The following is a 23,744-nucleotide window of genomic DNA, read 5'->3' as shown; positions in this document are numbered from 1 at the left end:
TAGTACTTTGATAGATTTAGGTCTTGCATTCAAGTTGTTACTCCATTTTGAGTTAATTTTTTTATATGGTGAGAGACAAAGTCTAGTTTCATTCTCCTGTATGTTGAAATCATTTTCCCATGACCATTTGTTGAAGAGGCTGTCTTTTCCCCATTTTGTATACTTGACAATTTTGTTGAAAAAAAGTTGATTGTAGATGCTTAGGTTTCTTTCTGGGTTTGTATTCTGGTCCACTAATCTATGTGTCTGCTTTAATTCCACTACCATGCTGTTTTGTTTACTATAGCTTCATAGTATGCTTATAACATTTAATAAGTCAGGTAGTGTGATATTACCAGCTTTGTTCTTTTTGCTCAAAATTGCTTTGACTATTCAGGGTCATTTGTAGGTCCATATAGATTTTAGATTTTTTTCTATTTTTTAAGATAATGCCATTGATATTTTGATCAAGATTGCATAAAACTAGCATACCCAGAAATCTCAGAACTAGGTATTTATACAAAGAAAATGAAATTAGTATGTTGAAGAGCCACGTGTACTCCAAATTTGATTGCAGCATTATTCATGGTAGCCAAGCTATAGAATCAACTTAACTGTTCATCAATAAACAAGTGTATAAAGAAAATGTGATATGAATATAGACAATGAAATAGTATTAATCCATAAATAGAATTTTATGATTTGTGGCAATACAGATGAACCTGGAAGATATGTTATATAAAAGAAGCCAGGCACAGAAACACAAATACTGCAGGTTCTTACTCACTAGTGGAATCTTAAAAGCTGTTCTCACACATAGTAGAGAGTGAAATAGTAGTTACCAGAGGGTGTAGAGGGGAGGAGGGAGAGGGAATGATGAGACATTGGTTAGTGGCTTCTGGTATTCAATTGCATGGAAAGATGACTAGAATTAACAATATGCAAATATATTGCATATTGCATATTTCGTAAAGTTAGAAGCGAATTTTTTAAATTTCTCATCACAAAGATATGATAAATTTCTAAAATTTATCAAATTAAATATGCTAATTATACTTATTTGATTATTATACAATGTATATATGTATCAAAACATTACGTTGTACCCCATAATATATATATTTATTGCATATCATTCTTAAATTTAAAAGTTAAGATCAGCTTACACAATTTTGAAAATTATTAATGTCACAGTATCTGTATGCTATTTAGTCTGGGTCCTCCAAGAAGTAAAAAGGAAGAAGGTTTTAACAGTATAAAGGTTTTACTGTGGAAAATTGATGTATAGGAGAAAATAAGGAGGATCTGGAAGAGGCTGGGGGAGCTGACAGACCTTGATGTAAGTGAGACCCTGAGCGAAAGACAGAGGGAGGAAGGTTGAGTAAATCCATCACAGACTGCTGTGCAGTCTAAGATTTGGCAGAGTCATCCAGGAGTCTTCAAACCAAAGATGGATCTCAGGAAGTCCTGTGTCTCTCAAAAAGGAGTTCTACCTTAGTATCTCTGCCAAAGTTAGGCATCAGCCGAGATCAGCATGGCTTTGGTGCAAACACAACAATAGATAGCGAAATGCAGCAGCAGCAGCATTTCTGCTCCTTATTGTTGGTAGTCTAAAAAGAGCATTCTCATGGCTGCCATATATATTTTATACTCATGGAAGGTTTCTCAAAAGAATGAACGTAGATGATAAGAAACCTGCCATAAAGAGATGCAGGGCATAGTGGCAGGCAGAGGAAATCACTACTATAAACATTCCAAGGCCAAATGAACCATGTTCAAGGAGGTCAATGTGGCTGGAACACAACAAGTGAAGGGAAAACTTCAGGAAATGGTGTCAGGAAGGTAGCCAGAAACCATATGATGTAAGCCCTTACAAAAGGTCCTAGGAACTGTTTGCTTTGTTTTTTTTCTTAAGCATAAAATTCAAACTGGAATGTTTTTGTTTGTTTGTTTGTTTGCTTTTTGTTTTCATAGGAGAGTACCCATCCTAATTAAATTTTTTAAAAGATTAGTTGTCTGAAGTTTTAGAAAGGGGTTGTCTCAAACAAGAGCAGAAGAAAGGAGACTGTATAGAAGATCAAGTCCAGGCATAAGAAGATAAATCAGTATTTGGACTGGGAGGTAATGGTGGGGGTGGGAGGGAGATAACTGATGCACCATATGTTTTAGAGTCAAGGATTATGCATATGTCTTTGGCTTTAGAAATCCTGTGGAGACCAATGTATTTTCTTAAAGTGAGAGAGTCAGGAGAAAACTGATTTTAAAGAGGGAAAATAATATTTTCAGAGTTGGACATATTTAGTTTGAGATGCTTATTAGACATTCAAGTAAAATATGTAAAGAAGGAAATTAAGGGGTTTGGAACATAGGGAAGAGATTGGATCTGGAGATAGAATTTTGGGAGTTGCTGAGATATAGACAATATTTAAATCTTTGGTACCAGATAAGATTACATACAGAAGAAATGTAACTAGAGAAGGGATGATGTCCTAGCACCAAGTCCAACTTTGAGAAATCTGGAATATATGGAAAAGCAGCAAAATATACTGTGAGGGGGCAGCCAGTAGACTAGAGGAACTAGAAAAGTATGTTGTGGAAACCTAGGGGAAAAAAATCCTGTTTCAAAAAGCAGGAAGAAATCAGTGATATTCCATGACACATTAAAGTAAAAAGATCAAAGAAGTGGCCATTTAATATCGCAATACAAAATTCACTATTGTCCCCCTGCTATAGTCTAATAGATGTTTAGTGATTGGTCAAGAACCATGGTACCAACATATAGTAAATCCAGTACTCACATGAGGCTCTATCGTTAAATATTTATATTCATTCATTGTTCCTTTCTCATGCATTTTATGATCTATCTCTCTACTAATGCTGAAGTGTTACTCTCATCTCAATTATGTTGGAAACTCTTTAAAGAAGAGACAACGGGCTACATTCCTGCTGAATCTACCTTAGCATTTAACATAGCACTCTGCTCAGAGAAGGTACTTGGAGGTAGCTAGTTGGTTGGGCAAGAGTTGCATGACATGGTGATAAACAATGCAAGCCAGAGGAGCAGCAACCAGTAAGTGCCACATTGTTGAACTCATGTGGATGTTATTGAGAAGAAATGTTTCCTTCAACTGCTTCAAATAAGTCTAGAGGCCACTTCTGCAACAAACATAATTTAACTGGAGAAATTTGGTATTGTGTGGGTCTTTTAAAGCAATTCTTTAGTCCCAGGTTTTCTAATACAGAATTTAGGAGTATAAAAGTAACTTAATTTTGTGACAGAATAATCTTTAGACACATTTGCTATTTCTCGGTTCACTTCATTTGGTCTACAATACTTATAAAATCAGTTTTATAAATGGTAGTTACCAATTATGAAACTGTAATTATAATTATTTAAAACCAGAGATAGTTTCAGTGGCTTGCATCTGTAATCCCAGTACTTTGGGAGATAAAAGTGGGAGGATTGCTTGAGCTCAGGAGTTTGAAACCAACCTGGGCAACATAGTGAGACCTCATCTCTAAAAATAAAAAACAACCAAAGAAACATACAGATGGACAAACCCATTATATACATGGAGTATAAAGTATATTTGCTCTTTTAACAGCAGAAGTGGAGTATGAGTCTATCGGTACAATGGTAACAGTTTAAAGATAAATCATTTGCTTCTCCATATGCATACCTGTCTTATTACATGCCAGGAAACCCCAGGAGTAAATTCTGACCGGGATTTTATGTATTTTACTACCATTTAGTATGTGGAACAGGTGTTAGTGATTTTGTAAATGAAGGATACATCATCCGTGTTACCATACTCCATCGATTTTGAGACGGTGGGGACCTAAGGGAGTTTGGTTTGAAGAAAACACAGATGACATGTGAACTGTCAATAAATATTTGATGTGCTGTCATGTGGAACAGGAAGCAGGCTTGTTCTGTTTGGCTTCAGCAGGCAGAACCAGGACTAATATATGAGAATTATATGGAGGCAGATGTGGACTCAAGATTAGAAAAAACCTTCTAACAGTTAGAATGGTTTGAAATTGAAGAGGGTAATTGCACAAAGCAGTCAGTCTCCAGTGCTTGGGGCATTAAAAAAGACGTAAAAATATTTTTTCGAGGATGTTTTAGAAGCATTCTTACATTCTATAGGTGCTGGGAGTAGGTGATCTCTAATGCATCTTCCAGATCAATGTAACTGAGATATTCAAAGGTTTATGTAAGATTTGAGTTATATTATGAAAGGATGGCAATAGTTCTCTCTATTTCTCTCTCATTTTACATGTATACCGCTATCAGTATGTGCCACTATTTTCAGGTACAGTGAAAAATGTGGCCCCAAAGATAATAATCATGATACACTCACATGAACTGAGATAGCCTCAGAAGCTCAGTTATCATTTGTTATATGGGGTTTAGTATCCCTTATCTGAAATGCTTGGTAATAGAAATGTTTTGGATTTTATGTGTTTTATGATTTTAGAATATTTGCATATACATAATGAGGCATCTTGGGTATAGGATCTAAGTCTAAACATAAAACACATTTATGTTTCACTTACACTTTATACACGTAGCCTGTAGGTAATTTTTTTTATACTTTAAGTTCTGGGACACATGTGCAGATCACGAAGAATTATTACATAGGTAATCACATGCCATGGTGGTTTACTGCCTCCATTCCCCCATCACGTACATTAGGTATTTCTCCTAATGTTATCCCTCTGCAATCACCCCACCCCCTGCTATCCTTCCCCTAGCCCCCACCCCAAACTGGCCCTGGTGTGTGATGTTCCCTCCCTTTGTTTATGTGTTCTCATTGTTCAACACCCACTTATGAGTGAAAACATGTGGTGTTTGGTTTTCTGTTCTTGTGTCAGTTTGCTGAGAATGATGGTTTCCAGATTCATCCATGTCCCTGCAAAGGACATGAATTCCTCCTTTATTATGGCTGCAGAGTATTCCATGGTGTATTTGTGCCACATTGTCTTTATCCAGTCTATCATTGGTGGGCATTTGGGTTGGTTCCAAGTCTTTGCTGTTGTAAACAGTGCTCCAATGAAATTATGTGTGCATGTATCTTTATAATAGAATGATTTATAATCCTTTGGGTATATACTTTTGGGATTGCTGGGTCAATTTGGGTATATAATCCTTTGGGATTGCTGGGTCAAATGGTATTTCTATTTCTAGACCCTTGAGTTATTGCTACACTGTCTTCCACAATGTCTGAACTAATTTACACTCCAACCAACAGTGTAAAAACATTCCTATTTCTCTATATCTTCTCCAGCATCTGTAGTCTCCAGAGCTTTTAATCATCACCATTGTAACTGATATGAGATGGTATCTCAATGTGGTTTTGATTTGTATTTCTCTAATGACCAGAGATGATGAGCATTTTTCATATATTTGTTGGCTGCATAAATATCTTCTTTTGAAAAGTGCCTGTTCGTATCCTAAGCCCACTTTTTGATGGGGTGGTTTTTTTTTTTTCTTTTTCTTGTAAATTTGTTTAAGTTCTTTGTAGATTCTGGATATTAGCCCTTTGTCAGATGGGTAGATTACAAAAAAATTTTCCCATTCTGTTGGTTGCCAGTTCATGCTAATGATTGTTTCTTTTGCTGTGCAGAAGCTCTGGAATTTAATTAGATCCCATTTATCTATTTTGGCTTTTATTGCCATTGCTTTGGTGTTTTAGTCATGAAGTCTTTGCCTATGCCTAGTTCCTGAATGATATTGCCTAGGTTTTCTTCTAGGATTTTTATGGTTTTAGGTCTTATGTTTAAATCTTTAATCCACCTGGAGTTAATTTTTGTATAAGGTATAAGGAAGAGATCCAGTTTCTGCTTTCTGCACATGGCTAGCCAGTTTTCCCAACACTATTTATTAAACAGGGAATCCTTTCCCCATTACTTATTTTTGTTAGGTTTGTCAAAGATCAGACTTTTGTAGATATGTGGTATTATTTCCGAGGCCTCTGTTCTGCTCTATTGGTCTATATCTCTGTTTTGGTACCAGTACAATGCTGTTTTGAGTACTGTAGCCTTGCAGTATAGTTGGAAGTCAGGTATTATGATGCCTCCAGCTTTTTTTTGAATAATATATTTTTTTCTGATGTGTTATTGAGTTTGGTTTTCTAGTATCTTGTTGAGGATTTTTTCATCTATGTTTATTAGGCATTTGGGTCAATATTATTTTTTCACTTGTAGTTTCTGTGTTTGGCTTTGGTATGAGATTAATGCTGCCTTCATTAAATGAGTTTGAAAGTGTTCCTTTAAAAAATGTGTAAGAATTGGAGAGGACTTGGCATTAAATCTTTACATATTTGGTAGAATTCACCAGTAAAGCAATCAGGTCCTGGAAATTTCTTGTTGCAAGGTTTTTGAAACTGATTCAGTATCTTTAGTTCTGATTATTCTGTTCAAATTTTCTGTCTTCATAGTGCAATTTTGGTAGGTTGTATAACTTTAGGAATTTATCCATTACTTCTAGGTTATACAGTTTGTTGGTATATACATTTTTTATAGTGGTGACTAATAATCTTTTTTATTTCTGTGGGCACCAGACCCACACACCCACTGACTCAGGCACTGATGCGCCCACTCAAGGACTCACATAGCATGCTGCCTTCAGATCTTGCCAAATGACTTGCTGGGAATGTCTGGGTAGACTGACTGGTATAGGGCTTTTCCTGCTATAGCCAGCCTATAAAGATTGAAAGAGGTGCATCCTTCTTTAAATATGCAGATCCCAACACAAAGCCACAAGGAATGTGAATAATTGGGGAAAAGAACACCAAAAGAACAAAATAAAGCACCAGTAACTGATCTTAAAGAAATGGAGGTCTATAAATTGCCTGAGAAGTAATTCAAAATAATGTTCAGAAAGCTCAATGAGCTACAAGAGAACAGAAATAGACAACGAAGTAAAGTTATTTTTTTAAAATGACTGAAAATCTGGAGGGGGCATTAAGATGTCTGACTAGAAGCATGTGTTACTTGCCTCCTCCAGAAAGACAGACCAAAATAGCAAGTAGATAATTACACTTCAAATAGAGCATGCAAGAGAGAAGACTGGAATTTAACAGAGAAGAGACGGGAAACACCTTAAGTGAAAAAGAAGAAAGATGTGAGGCAGCCTGCTTACTTGAGATCAGGTGGGAGCCTGGACAAGCTTTCCCATGCAGGTAAAGGGTAAGTGAGAGACTCTTGGTGATCTGTCTTCCCACAGCAGCCTCCATCAATCCTAGCCGTGGGAGGGCCCATAGACCTCATAGGCTTTGAGGCTAACATAGGGAGCTGCCCAGAGACCACACAAAGACATTGCTCCAGAGAGGGAAGCTCACACTGGGTCACACATAGCCTCTGAGTCTTTTTTTTAAAGTATGTATTCATATTTGTTTATTTTCACATAAAGAGGTTACCCCAATCTGGTGGGGAGCAGTGATAGAGAGCTCAGTGGAAAATGGCCATACTGAAGAACAGACGGGACAAGACTTCTCAATACATTTTTGAAAAATGTTTTGGAAGCATGTGAATCTATTACCTGTTCTAAACATTCGTAATATTAAGTAGGCCATTTACAATCAGTATGAGACAAAAACATAAAACTATAAATTCATAATAGAATAACTGGATTGAAATTGCTCATGATTTTATTATGTGCCTTGTAAATTTAGAGTTAGAATCTGAGAATGGAGAGCCTTAAATTCTAATGAATAGGTGCACATAAACTGACACAAATTCACAGTTGATTTTACATTTATTTTATAACTCTCAGGTTTCAAAAATAATGCATGTTTATTGTGAAAAAAAATTGGAATGTGCCCAAAAGTACAAGGAAAATAATAATCTCTAATTACAACACCAAGAGATTTAAAAAAATAATTGGTGTACATACTTCTGGTCTTTTCTAAGTAATATATTACACATTATGTGTGATTTACACATTCTGTGTGCTTTAAATGACTATAAATTTCCAAACCCAGTTTCTCTTACTGAAACAGTTGATCTCCATACTGTGGGCATGAGACATTTCACAGGCATTTTTCCTTCATCTTCACTTCAACCCTATGGATTAAATAGACATTTGTTCCACTTTATAGAAGTAAAGTAAAAGGAAACTGAAGATCTAAGAACTTAACATCAAAGTGCCCAAAGGTTCACATCTCGTAAGTGGCAAAACCAAGTTCAAAACCATATCCTTCTATTGTATAAACCACTGGTTTTTTACTGTACCATGATGCTGCTCCCATGAATTAAAAAAAAAATGACACCAAAACCCCTCCTAGATTATCTTATTACATGTGTTCCATCAAATGACAGAAATGGGGAAATCATATACAACTTGCCCTCAGCAAAAAAAAAGCTATTTGACTTTTCAGTGGTTGAAAAGTATCATGGTATTACTCTTCTTTCATCTGTTAGAGTATCCTATCACTACCTTCATCAGAGTTAAAAATCAATGCTACTGCTTACTGCTGGAAGAAATTTATGGCATTAAAAGAACTGAATGCTGAGTGGAAAATCATGTAAATACAATATCTTTAGGCATTTATGAAACTGCACATTTTTGGAGTTTGAGTCAGTTTTGCTTTTGAAATGACAAGTCTTTTCAGCTAGTTTGGGGAAACCTGTGCATACCAGCTCTTCATGCAGGTGCTTGGCTGGATCAGCCTGAGTCATGGGGGTCCTGTGCAGCCAGATAAGTAGAGCCCTGTGGCCAAGTTCATGGACGCTTTCATTTCCTGACCACTGCTCCTCTATATGGCGCTAATCTGGTCATCTGTAAAGTTCCACAAATGGGCCAGCCTCTGCCACTCATAGGCCTTCAGCTGATGATAAGCCAGATCCTAAAGGAGTGTGCGAATATGTCTGGTCTCCAGACGGTGATCTTGCTTGATGTCAGAGTAAAGCCTGTTGATGGATCCCTGATACTCTCATGATGCTCCTATGAGTGAGAACATATGGGGTTTGGCTTTCTGTTCTTGGGTCAGTTTGCTGAGAATGATGGTTTTCAGATTCATCTAAGTCTCTACAAAGGACACAAACTCATTGTTTTTTATGGCTGTGTAGTATTCCATGGTGTATATGTACCATATTTTCTTTGTCCAGTCTATCATTGATGGGCATTTGGGTTGGTTCCAGGTGGGTTGGTTCCAGGTCTTTGCTATTGTACACAGGGCTGCAATGAACATATGTGTGTATGTGTCTTTATAGTAGAACAATTTATAGTTCTTTGGGTATATACCCAGTAATGGGATTGCTGGGTCAAATGGAATTTCTATTTCTAGATCCTTGAGAAATTGCCACACTGTCTTCCACCATGGTTGAACTAATTTACACTCCCACCAACTGTGTAAGAGTGTTCCTATTTCTCCACATCCTCTCCAGCATCTGTTGTCTCTGGATTTTTTAATGATCGCCATTCTAACTGGTGTGACATGGTATCTCAATGTGGTTTCAATTTGCCTTTCTCTAATGACCAGTGATGATGAGCATTTTTTCATATGTTTGTTGGCCTCATATATGTCTTCTTTTGAAAAGTGTCTGTTCATATCCTTCACCCACTTTTGAATGGGGTTGTTTTTTTCTTGTATATCTGTTTTAGTTCTTTGTAGATTCTGGATATTAGCTGTTTGTCAGATGGGTAGATTGCAAAAATTTTTTCCCATTCTGTTGGTTGTTGGCTCACTCTAATGATTGTTTCTTTTGCTGTACAGAAGCTCTGAATTTTAATTAGATCCCATTTGTCTATCTTGGCTTTTATTGCCATTGCTTTTGGTGTTTTAATCATGAAGTCCTTGCCTATGCCTATGTCCTGGACGGTTTTGCCTACGTTTTCTTCTAGTGTTTTTATGGTGTTAGGTTTTATGTTTAAATATTTAATCCATCTGGAGTTAATTTTAGTGTAAGGTGACAGGTAGGGCTCCAGTTTCTGCTTTCTGCTTCTGCTTTCTGCACCTTGCTAGTCAGTTTTCCCAACACCATATGTTAAACAGGGAATTTTTTCTCTGTTGCTTGTTTTTGTCAGGTTTGTCAAAGATCAGATGGTTGTAGATGCATGGTGTTGCTTCTGGGGTCTCTGTTCTGTTCCATTGGTCTATGTCTCTGTTTTGGAACCAGTACCATGCTGTTTTGATTACTGTAGCCTTGTAGTATAGTTTGAAGTCTGGCAGCTTGATGCCTCCAGCTTTGTTCTTTTTGCTTAGGATTGTCATGGCTATGCAGACTCTTTTGTGGTTCAATATGAAGTTTAAAGTGTTTTTTTCCAGTTACGTGAAGAAGGTCATTGGTAGCTTGATGGGGATAGCATTGAATCTGTAAATTATTTTAGGCCATTTTCACAAGATTGAGTCTTCCGAACCATGAGCATGGAATGTTTTTCCATCTGTTTGTGTCCTTTCATATTTTGTTGGGCTGTGGTTTGTATTTCTCCTTCAAGAGATCCTTTACATCCTTTGTTTGTTGTAATCCTAGGTATTTTATTCTCTTTGTAGCAATTGTGAATGGGAGTTCGCTCTTGATTTGGCTCTCTGTTTGTCTGTTATTGGTATATAGGAATGCTTGTGATTTCTGCTCATTGATTTTGTATCCTGAGACTTTGCTGAAGTTGCTTATCAGTTTGAGAAGATTTTAAGCAGCTAGAGCAAGGCATAATGTTAAAAGCCCAGTCCCCACCCGACTAAATCCTGTTTGAGTGCCCAATGTCCCCATTTCTCCATATTTCTGCAGCCCCATTGACATTCCCTGCCCTCAGTCACTGACGCAGTTGACTGCTGCTGCCAAGGCTGAATTACCAATCCTGCTACCCCCAGCAGCAAGGCTGCCATGCACTTTTATGTGCACTGAGAACAAAACTTTCTCCCTACAGCAACAGTTGCTACAGGCTGCCACTGCTGGAGTCAAAGCACAAATGAAATACATGCTCCCCAGACATCTGCATATGCTTAAGGCCACTGAAAACAGTTTCCACCCTATGCTGCCCCAGCCCTAGCATTCTACCAAGGGCTTAAGTATTACCCTATCCTGCTTACAACAGCTAGCTCTTGCATGTGACACTTTGGAGGGTACAGGGTGGCGAGCTAAGGACAGGTTTGCCCAGTCCTGTTATCTGGAGGCCTGGGGGCAACCCAGTTTAGTCTACCACCATTGGCATTTGAGTACTCCCCCCAGGGGCCTGAGGAAGGACCCAGCTAACCTGACACTAACAACTCAGGTGGCATCAAACTGCAAGTGCCACCTGTGGGACTGGGGACTAACCCACCCAGCCCATTACAACCACCACCAACAGTGTAGATCAGTTGGGAGTCGTAGAGTTTCCCTGCCACTTTTACTGCCATTATGCATGTCTGCTGCCCAGGGGCCTGAGATTCTGCCCACTCCCCTGACCCATAGCTGCCACTACTGGCACCTGAGCACGCTGCCTGAAAGCCCCAAAATTGCTCTGCCTGGACCCCCTGACACCAGTGCCTGTCTGTGCCACCTTGGGGCTCAAGAACAGGTATGCTTAGCATACCTCTGCCACCACTGCAGCCCACAAACAGGCTCACCTAGCATCCTCATTTCCAAAAAAACTGTAACAAGTCTCCACTGACAACCTCACCCTAAGTTACTAAGGAAATTACAGATGCTACTGATGCCGTTTACAGCTGAAAAAAATCATAAAGTCTACACTAATTTATGATGCATCCAGAGTCAAAGCCAAAGTACCTTATTCAAAAAGCATCATAGATATATCTTCAGAAAGAAGTCCTGTTCCTCAAAAGCAGGTTCAAAAAAATAGAATAAGTGCCTGTTACACCAGATGCACAGATATCAATGTAAAGACACAAGAAAGATGAAAATGTAGGAAATACAACACCCTCTAAAAGAACAAAATACTTCTCCAGCAATAGATAACAATGAAAAAGAAATGTATAAAATCCTGGAAAATACTTTAAATGATTATTCTAAAGAAGGTCAGTGAGATGCAAAGAATGTAGAAAAAATATTTGCCACTGCGAACAGTGCCACAATAAACATATGTGCATGTGTCTTTATACTAGAACGATTTATAATCCTTTGACTATATAGATGGTTGTAGATGTGTGGCATTCCTTCTGAGGCCTCTGGTCTATGTCTCTGTTTTGGTACCAGTACCATGCTATTTTCATTTCTGTAGCCTTGTAGTTTAAAGTCAGGTAGCATGATGCCTCCAGCTTTGATTTCTTTTGCTTAGGATTGTCTTGGCTTTGTGGGCTCATTTTTGGTTCCATATGAAATTTAAGGTGGTTTTCCAATTCTGTGAAGAAAGTCAATGGTAGCTTGATGGGGATAGCATTGAATCTATAAACTACTTTTGGCAATATGGCCATTTTCATGATATTGATTCTTCCTAACCATGTGCATGGAATGTTTTTCCACCTGTTTGAGTCCTCTCTTATTTCCTTGAGCAGTGGTTTGTAGTTTTACTTGAAGAGGCCCTTAATCATTAGCTGGAACTCATTATTCTTATCACAAGATCAGAAAACCCAACACTGTATGTTCTTACTCATAAGTGAGTGTTGAACAATGAAAACATATGGACACAGAGAGGGGAAGATCATACGCTGGGGCCTGTCAGGGGATGGGGGCTAGGGGAAAGATAGCATTAGGAAAAATGTCTAATGTAGATGATGGAGTGATGGATGCAGCAAACCATCATGCCACTTCTATACCTACGCAACAAACCTGCATGTTCTGTACATGTACCCCCGAACTTAAAGCATAAAATAAAGAATATAGAAAAAATAAGAATACAGAGAAGTAACAAAGAGATCAGGAAAATAAACAGTTCCATATCTAAATGAGAAATTCACCAAAAATAGAACCTGACTAGCCATACCATCCTGATAAAAAAGAATGAATCTGGAGCCATCACACTACCTGGCTTCAAAATATATTAAAATACTATAGTAACCAAAACAGCATAATATTGCTATAAAAACAGACATAGACCAATGGGAGAAAACAAAAAACCTAGAATGAATCTGCATATTTACAGACAACTAATTTTCGATGACGGCACCAAGAATGTGCACTGGGGAAAGGACACCCTCCCTAGCAGTTGATGCTGGAAAAATTAGATATTCATGTGCAGTAGAATAAAAATGGGCCCTTATCTCTTACATATACAAATATTAATTCAAGATGGAATAAAGGCTTAAGCATTAGACTCAAAACTATAAAAATACTAGAAGAAAAATGAGAGACATCTTAGGACATCAGTCTAGGTAAAGATTTTATGGCTAAGACCCCAAAAGCACAGGCAATAAAAAAAAAAAAAAAAGAAAACAGACAAATGGAACTATATTATACTAAAATGCTTCTGTAGAGCAAATGAAACAATTCACAGAGTGAGAAGACAATGTGTTGGATTGGAGAAAATTTTAGCAATTTTGTTGAATACTTTAGAAAGTATTCAACAAGGGGATAATATTCAGAATATACAATAAATTCAACTGGAAGAAAATTACATTTAAATGTGAACAAAGAACATGAATAGACATTTCTCAAAAGAAGGCATATAATTGGCCAACAGGTATATGAAAATATTTTCAACATCAGTAATCATCAGTGAAATGTGGATCAAAATCACAATGAGATAACATCTCACCTGAGTTAGAATAGCTATGACTAAAAATATAAAAAGTAATAGACACTGATAAGGATACAGAGAAAAGGGAGCTGTTATACACTGTGGTGGGATTTTGAATTAGTGCAGCCACTGTGGAAAACAGTATGAATATTTCTAATATAACTAAAAATAGAACTACCATGTGATTCCCAAAACCTATAATCCAATAAAAAATTAAAAAAAAAAAAAAAAAAGAACTACCATGTGATTCAGCAATCCCACTATTGGTTATTTATCCAATGAAAAAGAGATCAGTAAATCAAAGGGATACCTGTACCACCATGTTTACTGAAACACTATTAACAATAGTAAAGATATAAAATCAACCTAAGTTTCCATCAGTGCATGAATAGATTTAAAAATACATACAGTACACACAAAATATAATACTAGGTGGCCACAAAAAAGAATAAAATCATGTAATTTGCAGCAACATGGATATAACTGGAAGGCATTATGTTAAGTGAAATAATCCAGTCACAGAAAGACAAATATAGCATGTTCTCACTTATAAATGGGAGCTAAAAATGTTGATCTAATGGAGGTAGGAAATTAATAAATGGATACCAGAGACTGGAAAGGGTATCTGGGTGAGAAGAAAAAGACAGAATGGTTAACTAATACAAACACACAGTTAGAAGAAATCAGTTATAACATTCAGTGGCAGAGTAGGGTGACCATAGTTAACAATGTAATATATATTTCAATATAGGTAGAGGCGAGGACTTAGAATGTTCTCAACACATAAAAATTATAAATATTTGAAGTGACAGACACCCAAAATACTCTAACTTGAATATTACAGTATATGTAACAAAATACCACATGTACCTCATAAAGATATGCAAATCTTATATATCAATATAAATAAATGCATTAAATAAATTTAAAATTACATTAACAGAATTATAAGTTCAGTAAAAAGATAAAACCGGTAAAAAATGGAAAATTCCTAGACAAATAACACAATGAAGTGAGCAATTCAATAGAGAGTTGCAATAGCAGACTTAAGCAAAAGAGTCAGCTCAGAGCAAGTTATTTGAAGTTACCTTTTCAAGGAAAGAAAAACTTTAAAAACAAAGAATAAAAAAGAGAAAAGAAAGATTATAGGACCTATGAGATACCATCAAACCTACCAACATATGTATTATGGAAGAATCAGAAAGAGTGAAAGACAAAGAGAAGACAGCTTATTTTAAAATATAATATAAGAAACCACCCCCTGCCAAATTTGTAAAGCAAAATGACCATACAAATTCATAAAGGCTGAAGAATCCTGTGATGATTAAATATAAAGAGATTTTCACTGAGAAACATTATAAACAAATTATAGAAATTCAAATGCAAAAAGAGAATTTTGAAACCCTCAAGAGAAAAGCAACTTGTCACCTACATGAAACCCCCCTCCCTCCTTAACATTATCAGCAGAATTCTCAGAAGAAACCTTGCGTGACAAGACAGTGGGAAGATATTCAAACTGCCAAAACAAAAAAAGCCCCCCCGCAAAAAACCTGTCAACCAATAATACTGTTCCCAGCAAATCTATCTCTTTATATGTCTAGTAATTTACTAATTTATATAATATGCCACACATTTTATGTGTAATAACTGTAGAGGCCCTTCATGATGATATGCTTAATCAGAGATTGCTTCATTATTCTGTTATGAAGAGAGAGTGAGGGTCAATCTGAGTGCTCAGTTCAGCCAAGTTTTATGCTGTATTCATTTGATTTTAGTTTAAAAGACTCAGAATATTTCTGGTTTATTTTTGTTTCTATGAAATTATTCTGAACAAATTGTTTATTGAAAGTCATGTGAGTGTTTATCTCTTTGGCCATGAAAACTGAAGAGATTCATTCCTCATCTTCAGGGGTTTACAGCCCATATCTTTGGCCTCTCACCGCAAAATAGCTTCAAATTTTGGAAAATATCTTGAGCAGAATAGCAGCATTTCTGGGGTAGTCTGCTTCTTTTGGAAAATTTTTTATTAATAATAATAAGATGTGGATACTTTTATTCTTTTTTAAAAAATCTATCAATCTTCTTTTTTCAGGCTTGATGTAGCCCTGGCATTCAGCAAATATTTTGTGGAGAAAACAATCCATGCATTTAAAGTTTCGGGGTTTCCCACATGGTTTTCTTTTTCTTTTTTTTTTTTTTTTTTTGAGGTGGAGTTTCACTCTTCTTACCCAGGCTGGAGTGCAATGGTGCGATCTTGGCTCACTGCAACCTCCGCCTCCTGGGTTCAGGCAATTCTCCTGCCTCAGCCTCCTGATTAGCTGGGATTACAGGCATGCGCCACCATGCCCAGCTAATTTTTTGTATTTTGAGTAGAGATGGGGTTTCACCATGGTGACCAGGATGGTCTTGATCTCTTGACCTCGTGATCCACCCGCCTCGGCCTCCCAAAGCGCTGGGATTACAGGCGTGAGCCACCACGCCTGGACCCCTGTTATCTACTAAAAACTTTTCTACTTACTCTTTTTCATAGCAGTCTCTCTCTCTTTGTCTCAATACTTAGCAGATGCCCCAAACTCTCAAATGTTCCCATGGAAAAAAAATGTCCCCATTCTGGAATTTTTTTCCCATTTTATGGGTTGTCTGTTTCCACTGCTGATAGTTTTTGTTCGTTTGTTACTGTTTTTGGTGTGGGGAAGTGCCTTAGTTTAATTTAGTTTCACTTGTCTATTTTTGTTTTTATTTTAATTGCTTTTGGCATCTTCATTATAAAATCTTCGTCAGGGCCTATGTCTAGAAGTGGTATTTCCTAGGTTTTCTTGAGGTGTTTTTATAATTTTAGATTTTACATTTAAGTCTTTATCTTGACTTGAGTTTTGTATATATTAGAAGAAGGAGGGCCCAGCTTCAGTCTTCTGCACATGGCAACCCAGTTATCCCAGTGCAATTTACTGAATATGAAGTCCTTTCCCCATTGCTTGTTTTGGTCAGCTTTGTTGAGGATCAGATAGCTATAGGTGTACAGCTTTATTTCTGTGTTCTCTATTCTGTTCCATTAGTCTCAGTGTCTATTTTGTATCAGTACCATGCTGTTTTAGTTTTGGTAGACTTGTAGTATAGTTCGAAGTTGAATAATGTGATGCCTTCAGCTTTGTTATTTTGTTTAGAATTGCTTTGACTATTCAGGCTCTTTTTTGGTTCCATATAGTTTTCAAAATAGTTTTTCTAATTGTGTGAAGAATGTCGTTGGTAGTTTGATTGGAATAGCATTGAATCTATAAATTGCTTTGGGCAATATGGCCTTTTAAACAATACTGAATCTTCCTATGCGTGCATATGGAATGTTTTTCCATTTGTTTGTGTCATCTCTGATTTCTTTCAGCAGTGTTTCATAATTCTCATTATAGAGATGTTTTTCTTCACCAGTTAGCTGTATTTATAGGTATTTTATCTTTCTGTGGCTGTTTTCAACAGAATTACATTCTTGATTTGTCAGTCAGCTTGAGTGTTATTTGTGTACAGAAATGTTATTAATTTTTATACATTGACTTTGTATCCAGAAACTTTCCTGCAAAAAAAGATAGTTTAACTTTCCTTCTTTCTATTTGGATTTTATTTCTTTCTCTTGTCTGATGACTCTGGCTAAGACTTTCAACACTGTGTTGTATAGGAGTGGTGAGAGTAGGCATGGTTGTCTTATTTCAATTCCCAAAGGAGAATGCTTCCAGCTTTTGCCCATGCAGTATGATGTTGGTTGTGGGTTTATCATAAATGGCTCTTAGTATTTTGATGTATATTCCTTCAATACCTGTTTTTTTTGAGGTTTTTAACATGAAGGACTGTTAAATTTTATTGAAAGCCTTTTCTGTATCAACTGAGATGATCATGTGGTTTTTGATTTTAGTTGTTTATGTGATGAATCACATTTTTAAATTTAAATATGTTGAACCAACTGTATGGTTTTGAACAATCTTATTATTATTTCTATTTTTATTGTGCTGTGGTCTGAGGGTGGAGTTTGTGTGATTTCATTTCTTTTTTTTTAATATACTAAGAATTGTTTTATGGCTGATTGTGTGGTCGATTTTAAAGTATATGCCATGTGAAGATGAAGGATTTTGGTATTGAAGTTAGGGCTGCGATCTACTAGATAGCACTTGGGTATAATGGCCAGTAGGTAGGCTCCTGCTCAGGCATGTGGCTTCTCTGCATTTTCTCATATTTGTAGCCATGCTCTCTGTCAGTCCTCTGAGGGTGTGGTCTCCCCCTCCACAGGCTCCAGATCTTGGCTTGACATTACCAGCCCGCATTCTGCAGTTGTGAGGTGACCTTAGGCGCTATCTTTCCTCCTTAGCTTCAAGACAACAGGGGCAGGGACCTTGGCAGTGGCAATAGCAGAGGACCTTTCATGTGTCTTCTGTGGCTCCTCCCCGGAGTAAAGCATAGCTGATACCAGTTGGAGCAGTCAACCCAGGGTGGGGTCACCACATTGTGGGCCTAAGCTGGAGGGTCCTGCCTATTGACACCTACTCTCAATTTCCACACTTACATCACTGTGAACCAGCAAGAAAGATGGACAGACAGTATTTCACAGACCACACTTTGAATAGTACTGGCACATAGTTATTTGGCATATTTTCTATTGTCCAAAACACAGTAACATCATCTTAAACTAACTGCAAGAGAAGCTGGTTGTCTGAGTTAATTATTTGTGTTGTTATAAAGAAATATCCCAGACTAGGTAATTTATAAAGAAATGAGGTTTATTTGGCTTAAGGTTCTACAAACTGTACAAGCGTGGTGCCATCATCTTCTTCCAGTGAGGGCTTCAGGCTACTTCTACTCATGATGGTAGGCAAAGGGGAGCCAGCATCTTCATAGATTACACGAAGAGAGAAACAAAAAGAGTTGAGGGGGCAGGTCCTAGAGTCTTTGAAACAACCTGCTCTCATGGGAACTAATAAAGGGATAACTCACTCATAGCAAGAAAGCCACTAAGCCGTTCATGATGGATCAGCCCCCATGAATCAAACACCCCTCTCTAGGCCCCACCTCCAAAATTGGGGATCAAATTTCAATATGAAATTTGGAGGAGTGAAATATCCACACCATAAACTGGGAAATGCTTATTCCTGTGGCCACAAAAAAGGAATAGATTGATATGCATATAGTCCATCTCTACTATATGTCTGCAATAAATTTAAATTTATTACACACATTACTGTCTTTTTTGACAAACTGTTGCCTAAATAATACAATCTAAATATCTTTGCGTGACCAATTTAGACATGATTTAATGTGTTTCTGTAACTCTTTTTAATTTTTCTAAGCATTTAATATACTTCACTACAAATACTTTTTATATATCTCATTTTTCTACTAAATTACCAACAGTCAGGACTGGCACACAGAAAACTCAATAGATGTGTATAAGCTGAATTATTTATCATTGAGCATGATATTATTGACAATGAGTGTGATATTATTTGATATTTTAGACAGTTCCTTCTACCATCAGATTGAAGGAAAAATTGGTAAGAAAGTTGACAAGACTAAAAGTAAGAATGTCACTTGGGAAATAAATTTCAGTAATACTAATTAAATATATAAAAATTTAATTACAAGAGTGTGGGGATGAAAGTGTGGAGTTGGATTCAACAGAGTTTCCAAAGTTTCATTAACTAAGGAAATAAAGGACTCTTTCACTGATTGATAATGTAGTATGAAGAATGAATCTCAGATTTCTAGTTTTTAGGACTGATTGCATTTGACCATATTGACATAGAGGAACATAGGAGCATGCGTGGGTTTGAGTGGAAAAGTAGAATCATGTTCTCAGTTTGTGACATGCTGAGCTTGAGGCACCTCCATAATAATGTACTGTAGTCTTGTGATCTTCACATTGTGAGGTCTGTGTGGTCCTTCGTAAACAAAAAGGACTATTATAATCATGATTTATAATACCTTTCCTCCACTTCTGTTTGAAATGCCTCCTCAATTTTTAAAATACATAGTTATAAAAGAGAAATTCTGAACTCTATAGTTGAGCTGTAGATCGCTGTCCCTTTGAAGGATAGAGATAAGCAGAGGAGGGTTAAGGACAAGCATGATGTGGAAGATGTAGGGCCTCTGGCTGCCTTTCCACCCCAACCTCCAGTCATCTAAGACTAGATGAGGGACCTTTGCTTCCCAGTTCATTGGTTCTATTTTCTCATGACTCTCATGCCTACTTCTAACTAAGTCCACTTTCCAAATTTCCAACATTCCCACCCATTCCCCTCCTGAATTGAACATTTCCACTCTCCTCTCAGTTCTAAATGCTCTTTGTTAACGTCTTCATCATTACATGCACATCATTTTACTTTTTATTTATTTATGCTTATCAATCCCTCTAGTGGGTTGTCAAGGTTTTTTTGTTTATTTATTGTCTTATTAAAGGACAAAACCACTGTTTTATTTAACTATGTATACCCAGAAATAGCTATAAGAATGTGTAAAAAATGTTGCACATTAATGATTGTATTCTGAATTCACCTAAATTATCCAGAAATTTATTATGTTGAGGCCCAAAGGAGAGGAGTTGAGGTGAGAATATAGAGTGCCAATCAGAAAAAAAAAAAATAATGATAGGCTTTGGAAGAAAGGTAGGAAATTGCATTTTCTTACTATTGTATTTTCACTGGAGGGCACTTGTCATGGATTAAACAATCTCTCTTTGCCTCTTATGCATTTTTTCTAGTGGCAGGAGAAGTATGTTATCTGGCTGACAAATTTTGATGAGTTTTGAAAAAAAAAAAAAGAAAGGAAGTGATCTGAGCGGTTCAGTCTCAACTCTACCGTTTTGTTTTGCGTCGCTTTGTTTCCAGTCTCTTGCTTTCAAATCTGTTTGGCTGGAGAAAAAGTGAATTCTGGTTTACTCTTCTTCCATGAGGTAGTTTATCAAGTAAGTTTCTTCCTTTACCAGGGATGCCTGATGTATACCATGTTAAACCTGGGCAAAGTAAAGTGGTCTGATTCAGTGAGAGAAGATCTGTGAGGCCATTTAGTCACTGGACAAAGACTACATTCTCTAATCAGCTTCATCAGAAATGGGGTTGGTATTTTAATAGTCATCTGCTGTGTTTTACTTTTCATTGATTCCCAACTGAGAAGTGCAAGGTTTATAGGAAGAGTTTTAAGATGACCTCCAAGAATTCCTATTCACTCCTTGGTATTCATGCCTAGGACTTTCAATATGATGAGCTTTACTTCCATAATTAGTTTATGTTATAATATTCAGTTTACCGTAAATAGGAAGATTATTCATATGGGCATTATGTAATTACACAAAGAATTTGAAAGCATAAAGTATTTTTTTCTAACTGGTAGCAGAAAGGTAATCAGAGATTCAAAGAAGGATTAAATGTTCCCTCACTGGCTTGAAGATGAAAACCATCATTTGTCAAACAATATAGATGGCATCTTGGAATTGTCAGCAGCCCTCAGTGAATAACCAACAAGAAAACTGGGACCTCAGTGCCACAACACAAGAAGCTGAGTTATGCCAAATGAATATTGGGCTCGGAAGATGATTTTCCCCAAAATATTCCATGTAAGAACTCAGGCAATCTCATACCTTTATTTCAATTTTGTGATGCTTTAAGCAGAGAACTCAGTCATTCCATGCTAGGCTTCTGATTTACAGAACTGTGAGCTAATAAATGAGTGTTATACATGTATAGTTTTTAAACACTTAAACAGTTTACAAAAATAAGATTCTGGGACAATAGAGGCCATAACATAATTTTTGAATCTCTTTAAATTTCCCCATATAGATAAAGAAGTAGAACAGTAAAACCGAAAACTCATTAACACAATTTACAGCTAACTAGGTAATGAGATAACTCCCTTTGAACCAGAAATAAATGTTTTGCAAGAAAAAAATTATAGTTCAGCATCTGTGAACAAGGAAGAAGAAAGATGGCCACTGGGCTTGTGATGGCTCTCCTCAACAGCTATATGTTGGATAGTGTGGCAGGTTCATCTGAAAACAGAAGCCAAAATAAGCAGGGGATTCTGCAGGGTTCAGGATCCAGTTGTGTAGCAGTGATGTGCATATGCTTGCCAGTGCTGGAGCACACTAGAGTGCTTTTGCCCTTTTTACCTTTTCTTTTTTAATCCACTGCAGTACATACTGAAAAGTACTTTTGATCTAGAACTTGACATTTCTTAGATCTGATAATTTTTCTTGATGTATTTCCTTAATAATTTCCCCTCTGTATTTTGTCTGTTCTTTCTCTGCCAACTCTGTACTTTTTGTCCAGTTTCTTGATTATTTGACACTTAATTTTTTATTATATATTTTTAGCATCCTTTAAAATTACTATTGTTTAAATTTTTGTATATTTTTGATTTCCAACAGTATTTAATTTTTCATGCATGCTAAACCTCCTTATATGCATGCCATCTTTTCCTCTTACTCCATCAGATTATTATAAATAGTTGTTTCGTGATGGTTGTCTTCATTTTATATCAAATTTTTTGTTCTCTGAATATTTTCAATTTTCTCTGAGTTCCTTTTTTTTTGTCTTTCACTTTAGAAATTTTGGGGATTTAGAAAGACAATATAGTTTTTTTTCCTTTTCTAGAAATTTAGAACTAATTGAGAAATAAGATACATGAGGCAGATAAATGGAGATCAAAATGATAGTTAAAATGCTGATAAAACAAACCAGGAAAGTCATTTTATCTCCAACCAAGAAGATTAATTAATATTGCCTGCTCCCTCTACAGTCCATACTTTTGGGCCTTCAAGTGGCCATGTTTCCCTAGGATTGCTATTTTAACCAAGTACAGATTGATGGTGGAAAACAGGACTTTATTAGTAACTGATGATTACTGATAGATTACATACTCTCAAACTGTAAATGAGGATCAATGGATATTACTCTGTAATTACTCTGATTGTCATGAAGTGTTAAAAAATAGGTATGAGAAGCCATGTGTCTTGCTTTTTGGATACTTTTCTACAGGAAAAAAATGAAGCCAGATGATTCAAAGTCCCAAGCTAATTTCTTCTGAAGTAATTTTTACTTTAATTGTTTTTTTTGAGACAGAGTCTCACTCTGTTACCCAGGCTGGAGTGCAGTGGCATGATCTCAGTTCACTGCAACCTCCACCTGTGGGTTCAAGCAATTCTTCCTCAGCCCCCTGAGTAGCTGGAATTACAAGCATGTGCCACCACACTGGTTAATTTTTGTATTTTAGTAGAGATGGGGTTTTGCCATCTTGGCCAGTCTAATCTTGAACTTCTGACCTCAAGTGATTCACTAACTTTGGCCTCCCAAAGTGCTGAGATTACAGGCTTGAGCTACTACACCCGGGCAAAAGAGTTTTCAAATACTTCATGATCTTTTCTTTTCATTGTTATTTATGTGTAAAGCACTAAGATGTTGATTGAACCTCACAGTATCCGGGTGATGTTTGGTTACTGTGAATTTCATACCAGAGTGATATAGCAGATAAAATTTGGGGAAAATTCTAATTTTTGTATTACTATTTTAGCTCAACCTGCTACCATAACAGTAAAGCCTTCACCACTTTCAAATAGTTTGGCTACTTAACATCACAAATGCATCCTGACTTTTATAACTATTTGGCACCTTAACTATTAGTTTTTCTAGGTTTCTTTCATATAAATCAGCCTGTCTCTGGTTCAGATTTGAGGTATCTCTTATCTGAGTGTCAGTTATTCCTATCTATCTGCTTCTTTCCAGTTTATAAAACTGTGTTGCTGGGTTGTTTTTTTTTTTTGTCACTATCTTTGTGGATTGTTGAAAATCCATTTACTGTCACTGTATTGGCATTTTGGAACAGAGGTACAATAAATGCATGGGTTCGACCTACCATCTTTAACCACAAGTTTGACCTCAACATTTAGGGTGCAGAGACATTCAAGGTATTTGTCCCCAAGCACAGAGAGATGGCAGCCCTCTCTCAGAGGTCATTCCCGCACAGAATACTCTTAGGTGAAGCACACTTGTTGTATACATCCATTGTTTGCTGCTACCAAAATGATTGCCCTTCTAGAAGTAGCCTAAAAGATTTCAGAAAATATTTCCTTGAAGGAAAAAGTTTGGAACAGCACAATGTGGTTATCTTTGTGAAGTGC

At 36.7% G+C, this 23,744-nt stretch overlaps 1 long non-coding RNA gene across 3 annotated transcripts in view; it reads right to left on the bottom strand.

The window, feature by feature from the left end:
• The window catches only part of LOC144579176 (uncharacterized), a 101,022-nt gene that overhangs the window by 76,848 nt on the left and 430 nt on the right, over nt 1–23,744 (bottom strand). The window contains exons 2-3 of one of the 3 annotated variants that reach the window (XR_013526139.1): nt 20,432–20,585; nt 18,359–18,467 (exon numbers count right to left, since the gene is read on the bottom strand). The exons of the other annotated variants lie outside the window; for them this stretch is intronic. This is a non-coding gene — a long non-coding RNA (uncharacterized LOC144579176). Of the gene's footprint in view, nt 1–18,358; nt 18,468–20,431; nt 20,586–23,744 lie in introns of those variants that run through there. 3 annotated transcript variants of the gene reach the window in all.

The sequence above is a fragment of the Callithrix jacchus genome, chromosome 14 (assembly GCF_049354715.1).
Source record: "Callithrix jacchus isolate 240 chromosome 14, calJac240_pri, whole genome shotgun sequence".
In the NCBI taxonomy this organism is placed as follows: domain Eukaryota; kingdom Metazoa; phylum Chordata; class Mammalia; order Primates; family Cebidae; genus Callithrix; species Callithrix jacchus.
Note: the sequence above shows the minus strand (reverse complement) of the source record. Positions and strands in the feature narration are given on the sequence as shown.